The sequence below is a fragment of the Aegilops tauschii genome, chromosome 7 (genome assembly GCF_002575655.3).
Source record: "Aegilops tauschii subsp. strangulata cultivar AL8/78 chromosome 7, Aet v6.0, whole genome shotgun sequence".
Lineage (NCBI taxonomy): Eukaryota > Viridiplantae > Streptophyta > Magnoliopsida > Poales > Poaceae > Aegilops > Aegilops tauschii.
Genome location: NC_053041.3, coordinates 535,870,999 through 535,878,332, shown reverse-complemented (window position 1 = coordinate 535,878,332; position 7,334 = coordinate 535,870,999). Strand labels below are relative to the sequence as shown.

The window sequence follows — 7,334 nt, the reverse complement described above, 5'->3', positions numbered from 1 at the left end:
CCCATACGCATCATTTCCAAAGGGTGGAATTGCGGCATTAGTAAATCCGCCTTGGATCAATGGAGCAGCCATACTAGAAACGTCAATGGCACCAGTAGTAACATCGTGTGTCATATAATATGAAATTGTTCATACAAATATGTAAGAAAAATATGAAAATGTAATACCGAGTCCAAGTCATATGTTTTACAATCAAGTCCTGTGGATGAATGCCATCATCCCTATTTCCTACTGCATTTTTTTGGATCTCCTATTTTCAGACAAAAAATGAAAGATAAATTAAACACTAACTATAGAAGTATATAATAGAAAAGGTTTGCTAGAATGTGTAGGACCAGACCTTTCTTTTTCTTTCCTTTCTTCTTCTCAACTGAAAGTTTTGACCGTTTACTCTTTGCACCTTTTACCACCTGAGGAACTCTAATTGATATTGTACCTTTTAGTGTGTCGGTAGTTGAAACTAGCGGAACCTCATCTGATTTTTCCTCGATCTTGCTGAGAGAGTTATCTGCTTGTACGTCAAACTTATCTATAACTTTCTCAAAATCAATAAGAAGTTCCTTTGATCGTGTACACTTCAATGCAACGGATGTGGCCTTCCGTGAGACACGTGCAGCATGCGTTTTCAAACTTTCCTCCTCGGTACCTAGTTTTTCAACATAATATCCTCTCTTTGCATATTTTGTCCATCTTTTTAGTATATATTGTGATGGCAAAATGAAAACATCATTCACATTGAAAACTTTGAAAGCATGTTTGCACAATATACCTGTAAAATATGGATGCCATATTTCATCAATTTGTATTAGAAACTAGTATATTGCAAGTTAAATAGAGCATACATACCTATAGATTCATACTTTCTGCAACAACATGTAATGGTAGTATCCTCAGTATTGAATATAACTTTTGTTCCATACTCACTCTTCATATGCGTAACCATGTATGTCATGACTGACCCCTCAGTTTGTAACAATTTACAAGACACTTAAAATTGTCCTGTAAATTCTTCCTCGAACTCTGAATACATCCTCCTTGTATATGATTCAGATGCGGTCTTCAGCAAAGGCAACTTAGATGAGTAAGTAACCGGGTTCTTTCTGCGCGAACTAAAATCTGCATCCAACTCATTTTCCCGAAGACTATGGGAAACCTTCTCACATTCTACAAGGAATTCCGAGAGACCAAGTCTCCCACAGAATCTTTGCTTGAAAACATTATTCATACCTTCACTCCTTTGAGTCGAGTTCATATCAGCTGTAAATGAGTCACGATAGACAGCAGCCCACTTTTCCCTCAACTCATATAGCTTTGCCATCCATTCGTTATCCTGGAGGTTGAACTTATACTCTGATCTATCTTCATAGACACATCTCTTGAAATCAGGTAGAAACTTCTCAGGATGCTTATGAATTACATGTCCGAGATGTTTAGCGGCATTAAGATAAATGTGCCATAGACAAAGTCGATGACTAGTATTTCGAAACACATATGCAACTGCTCCTGCCATGGCCGCATCATGATCTGTGAAATTTGTGCTTGGATGTTTACCCGACATTGCAGTTAGAAAGGTTTCAAACAACCAAACAAATGACTCAATGGTCTCATTAAATAACAGCGCTGCCCCAAAAATTATAGTCTGCTTGTGATGGTTGGTTCCAAGGATTGGAGCAAAAGGCATTTCGTAGTGTCAAATGATACAACATCTCCAAAACATGCGTAATCCATGATAGACTGGCCATCTGCCCAAAAGAAATTAGCAATCCGACCATCTTTCTCATCTACTTGAATGGCATAAAAAAATGTTGGATCCTCTCTCTGCTTATTTTTCAAGTATTCCAAAAGTGTTTGTGAATCATTTGATTCTAAGTATTTTTTGCGCTCACGAACAATCTCGTTATTGCAATCCATCTTTGAGAATGGCACTTTGTCCGGTCCTCCGTAAAACTCTACCATGAAGTATTCCACCTGGGATGGCTTCATCCTGGCTTCCCGTATTTGGCCAATTAGATGTCTGTCCGCCTCTATAACATGTCGTTGGGACCTCAGTTTGTGCACCTTATTGGGACTAGCAAGATAATGATTATGATCGGTTACAACCTTTTGCACCGTCCAAAGCCCTTCTCTGCTAACACTAAACTGAATACGGGCATTGCAACCCGTCCTTGTAGTGTCCTTCGACGACACGGTTTCTCGATGACCTTCGTTACTGCAAACTATATATTTTTGATATATGCTACCATCATGTCGACGCTTTGTCTGGTTCTTTCTAATACTAAATCCAACTTTGCCGGCATATGTGTTGTACATGTCATAAGCAGCTTCCTCTGAATCGTAAGTCTTTCCAACTTCAGGAACAACCAACGTTTGCCCGTCATTATTAACCTGTGATGCACAGAGTTCACAGTTAAATTTTATATTAGCACAATGCAATGCGAAAGATGATTTTTCTTCAAATTTGAGCCGGGAGACCGGTGCACCTCTAGTGTTTGCTCTCCGCCGGCTCCACGACCATCGGCGACCGCGTCATCCTGCTGGCCTTCTATTGACCTGACTTGCGGCGGCGGCAAGTCCATGGTGCATGTCGTGGCGTCCGGCATGGCCACTCCCGACCTCCTCGACTGTACTTCTTCAGACTGCGACAACATGATCCGGTCATGCAAGGGAGAGGTGTTTGGACGGCCGGAGGACATGGATATCGTTCCGCCTGCTGCAGTAAGCCTCGGGCCAGGGAATTGGCGGCTAGTCGCATCGCATGGAGGACATTGTTCCGGTTGCTCGGCCATGAGCAATTCTCGATCTGATTGATGTTGTATTGGCGGCGGATAAGCCTGCAGCTGCGTATCTGATCAGAATAGGAAGCAAGCAATCAGCCGCGTAGTTATGGGAGCCGGGATCGCACGTACAAGTTCAGTTTTCCAGCCAAGCCGTACGCATGCCTGCAGCGATTGGAGCCGAGCCGCGTCTCGCGTGGGGCAAACGCGAGGAGGCCGTCCGATGTCCAGTTCCTCCTTCCAGGGTGCTGTCGAGTGTCGATCATGACATAGATGCGGCCGCTGGTTGCGTATCTACATAGGTCGGTTCAACGAGATCCGTAACGAAAAGGGAGGCGACCTTTGATGATTTCTCGCACGCCTTTTTTGCGCTGTCAGTATTAGGATCATTCGGTGACCAAATGACCATGCCGGCTAGGTCAAATCTCGTCAAAACTGGACGCACTCACTGCCAGTTTGTGTGTATCGGTGCACTCCACTCACTGCATTTTGCAACCAAGCAGGGTACCTTTTCCGGCCATGTACAATACATTCACGTTGACGCGTGTACATGCGTGCATAGAGAAAGCGTGCGCGTCAGAGATACACTCTAGGTCCACTGGCCAACTTTGCATGCACGCACGCAAATCATGCATTTTTTACATGCTCTTGTGCATGCATGAGCGTACTACGTACTCCCTTCTTTTTCGGTTTATAAGGCTTAAATCTAAAATCTCATCTATCAAGGCAGATGATGAGTGGAGGAATATATCTCGTACTTTATAAAACTACTCCCTCCTTTCCGGTTTATAGGGCTTATCTTAAAATCTTAGTTTTCCCATTTTATAAGGCTCAATTTGGTTGTTCCCCATCACAATTTCAGATTCCAAGATGCATTAAATAATTGCATGCAAGTATTAAGAGAAAATTGATCAATGCATGCACTTTATGCATGCATGCATTACAATTAATACATTGGTAAACATGAATTTTTAAGGAAAACAAGAGTATTAATTGGGTGCTTTTACAAATTACGAAAAGTATTCCACCACTTACCATCTACCTTGGTTGGTGAGATTTTTGAATTGAGCCCTATAAACCGGAAAGGAGAGAGTACCCAAATTAAACTAATGCATTAATGTGGATTAATTACACTACATGCATGCTTGGCCACTAGATGAGTAGGATTCCTTTTGAATTATTGCATGCAAAGATTTAATGCGCCTCGGAATCTCAATAGGAGTTGGAGATGAGCCCTTTAAATCGGGAACACGAAAAATTTGAGATAAGCCTGATAAACCGGAAAGGAGGGAGTATCCCTTTTAAAGTTTGTCCCGGCAGTTATTGGTTTTCGAAATTCGAACTGCTTGAGTTGAAATTTTGCATGAATGGGGATATGGCTATTGAAAGCCAGTATTGTCTCAATTTTTCGATAAAAAACACTGTACTCCCTCCGTTGAACTATTTTATAACTAAAAGCATGTGTTAAACTATGCAATTTATTCCATTACATTAATAAATATTTGTGTAAATTTTCAGCCAGTGTTCAAACCTAGGCCGTCAGTGATAGTACCTCTCCTGGTTTATTAGGCCTCCTAGAAGTTTGCATCATACTTTGACCTTTGATTTAAATATTAAAAAATAAGTTATATACCCTAAAAGTACTATCATTCGAAACCTCTTTCAAATATGAATCGAACAATATAAGTTTCATGACATACAACTTATAATTTGTTAGTCAAATGTACGGTCAAATTTGGGCACAAAATACGAAGGGGCCCAATAAACCCGGACGGAGGTAGTACGAAGAATACACTTTGTCTCTAGAAAAATAATACTCCAATAATATTTCTGTAATGTCTTAATACTACTGGTAAATCCAGATGCTCACTCTGTTTTTATTTCCTCTACATATTAGCTTTGTCTAATTTTAAACTTTATAAACTTTCAACAAGTTCGAGAAAAATATATTAACATATACACCACCAAATCAATATCATTGGATTCATCTTTTTTTTTTGTGAGACATTGGATTCATCATTGAACATATTTCCACGCAATATAGATTTGCTATTATAAATGTTTATATTCTATTCTATAAACTTGGTCAAATCTTGTAAAATTTGACCTCGGTCAAAATCAATATGGGAAGTAAATAAAAGCGGAGGGAGTATGTAAAGTGATGTGAAACTCCAAGTAAAAATCACAGACAAAATATGCGTCAAACATGTCGTCGACCCATTTGGATCATTGGATGGGTGGGGGATCTACCATATCCGGTTGTGTTGTCCCACGGCAAGAAAAGTCAGGGCTTGTTCCGCTGATCATGATCAATAGGCGATCCATCAGGTGAAATTTATTCTCTCTCTCTCTCTCTCACTTGAGAACGATGAGAGCAAGGCGTGTCTCAGCGCGAGGAGAGGGCTTTTTCACTGTTCTGATCCATTTGTCAAAGTTTAGCACGATTTGACCCGTGTTCAAAAGTTTTTTTCGAATCTGACCTATTTCGAGACGCCAGCAACCGTGGCGTCTTGCTTGTACTGAAGACGCCGCGAACCCCGGCGTCTAGCCTCTATTCAGTTTTGTTGACCGTTTGACATGGCAAAGGGCAGACGCCACTAACCTTGGCGTTTAGGTCAGAAAGGTTAAGTGACATGCATGCACGCACGCATTCTTGCGTACGTGCCATCCCATCAATGGAGTGGAGAGAAGTGCCTAAGGTTTGACCCGGGATGCAGATATGAACTAGGAGTAATATATATGGGGTTGGGGTAGACCAGCATGGGCTGAATCCGACGTAACGGACGCGTTCGGGTGCATCCAGGCTCCCATATCCGTCACATATATGAGAAGTGCCGATCAGTCTGGACGTATAGGGTTGATATGAAGTGCGACTGGGTCGCGTTTTCATGACAGTCCCTGACCAAGCCGTCCGCCCAGACTATAGAGGGCATTTTAGGGGTTGTAGATGCTCTAAGCCAGTGACTCGCCTGAGAATCATATATAGCACGTCTATCCACACTTAGGGCATCTACAGTCGGGCGCCTCAAATCAGCCTCAAACGCCTGGACGGACCGTCCGGTCACTGACCGGTCAAAGAAAAACGACCGGGCGCCTTAAACCGGCCTCAAACGCCTGGGTTGTTCGGTGCCCCTCATATCCAGCCCAAATGTAGGCGGATATGGGGCGGCCCGGCCGGTCCCGGGCGCGTCTACCATGTCAGCCCGGCTCACTGCCGACCCTACTCCGTCCCCACAAAAACCCCAATCCGTAACCCTAGCCCACTTCACTCTCCGCTCTCGTTCCGTCTCTTCTTCTCGCCTCCTCCGATTTCTCCCCTCATTCGATCCAATCCGACGAGTCCGACGAGCATGTCGAGCGCTGGCAGCCGCTCTGACTCTGACCTAGATGTCGACGAGGAGTTGGCCCTCCGCATTGCGCTGGAGAGGTCGAAGGTGGACAAGGGGGGCAATTCCGTTTCTGCCCCGTCATCGGTCCCCTGCCGGCGCAGCGCGGACACCAGAGCTGGCCCCTCCCGGCCCGCGCGCAGCTCCGCGAGGGCTGCACAGTCCGCACCGCCCCTCCGTCGTCCACCTCCCCCACCGTCCGCTGATCCGCAAGGGTAACGGTGGGTGCTAGTGCCTGCTCCGCGGGCGCGCACACCGGAATCGGAGGCACGCATCACCCGCCGCGAGAGGCAGCAGGCAAGGGAGAGGGACGCGGCGGAGCAATCCGCTGGCCACCGTCGCGGGGTGCTGGCGATGCCCGACATGGAGGAAGAACGCCAAGGCGCTCCAGCTAGCCATTGAGCAGTCGGAGCGCAAGGCGGCGGAAGCAGCGACGAAGGCGGCTCGGGTGGCCAAGCTCAAGCGGCAGCAAGACCAGGCCGTCCGGCGGATGAAGGGGCTCATCGTCATCTTCGGTTCCTCCTCGGACGACGATGACCACCACGCCTCAGACTCTGATGACTCCAACGATCCACCACCTGCCGCGGACGCCTACAGTTGCGCCGGCGGCCGGAAGGGCAATGGGCCGGCGAGGAAGTGGTGAAGACGCTCATCCTTCGTTTACTATTATCGTTTTTTAGTTGTTTTAGTTCACAACATGTCCAGCGATGAAGTGTGGAGAACTTCTGGATGATGTAAAGTGGATTTGGTGTCCGTTTGTTGACAATTTCGTTGTCCGTTTGCCGACGAATTTTATGTCCGTTGTTTGATCTACGTAGACTAGTTCATGTTGCATGGATAGTATGGATATAGGGTGCTGGATATGAGGTATGCTGCTGTGCGGCGATAATTTGAGGCATGACCGGTCACTGTCCGCGGATGTATAGGACGCCGGAGTTGATAATCGTGACTATAGATGCTCTAACGGTATCTCCGTCAAATGATTATGCTGTAACGGTTGATTGATCACGTAGCATAGATGCAAAAATTGTATTTTGGCATCTCCTAATAGCTATCTACCACACAGTGTGCCTCAGATCTCACCAGATCAGATTAATGCGCGCGTGAGCAAAGCCACCGCCACAGGAAAAATCCATGTGTGCATGCATGCATGTCACTTAACCTTTTGGACCTA

The 7,334-nt window shown here is 45.1% G+C and overlaps 1 pseudogene; it reads right to left on the bottom strand.

Moving 5' to 3' along the window:
- Positions 1–221: 221 nt before the first annotated feature.
- On the bottom strand, positions 222–2,600 carry LOC141027350 (protein FAR1-RELATED SEQUENCE 5-like; annotated as a pseudogene).
- Positions 2,601–7,334: the final 4,734 nt, after the last annotated feature.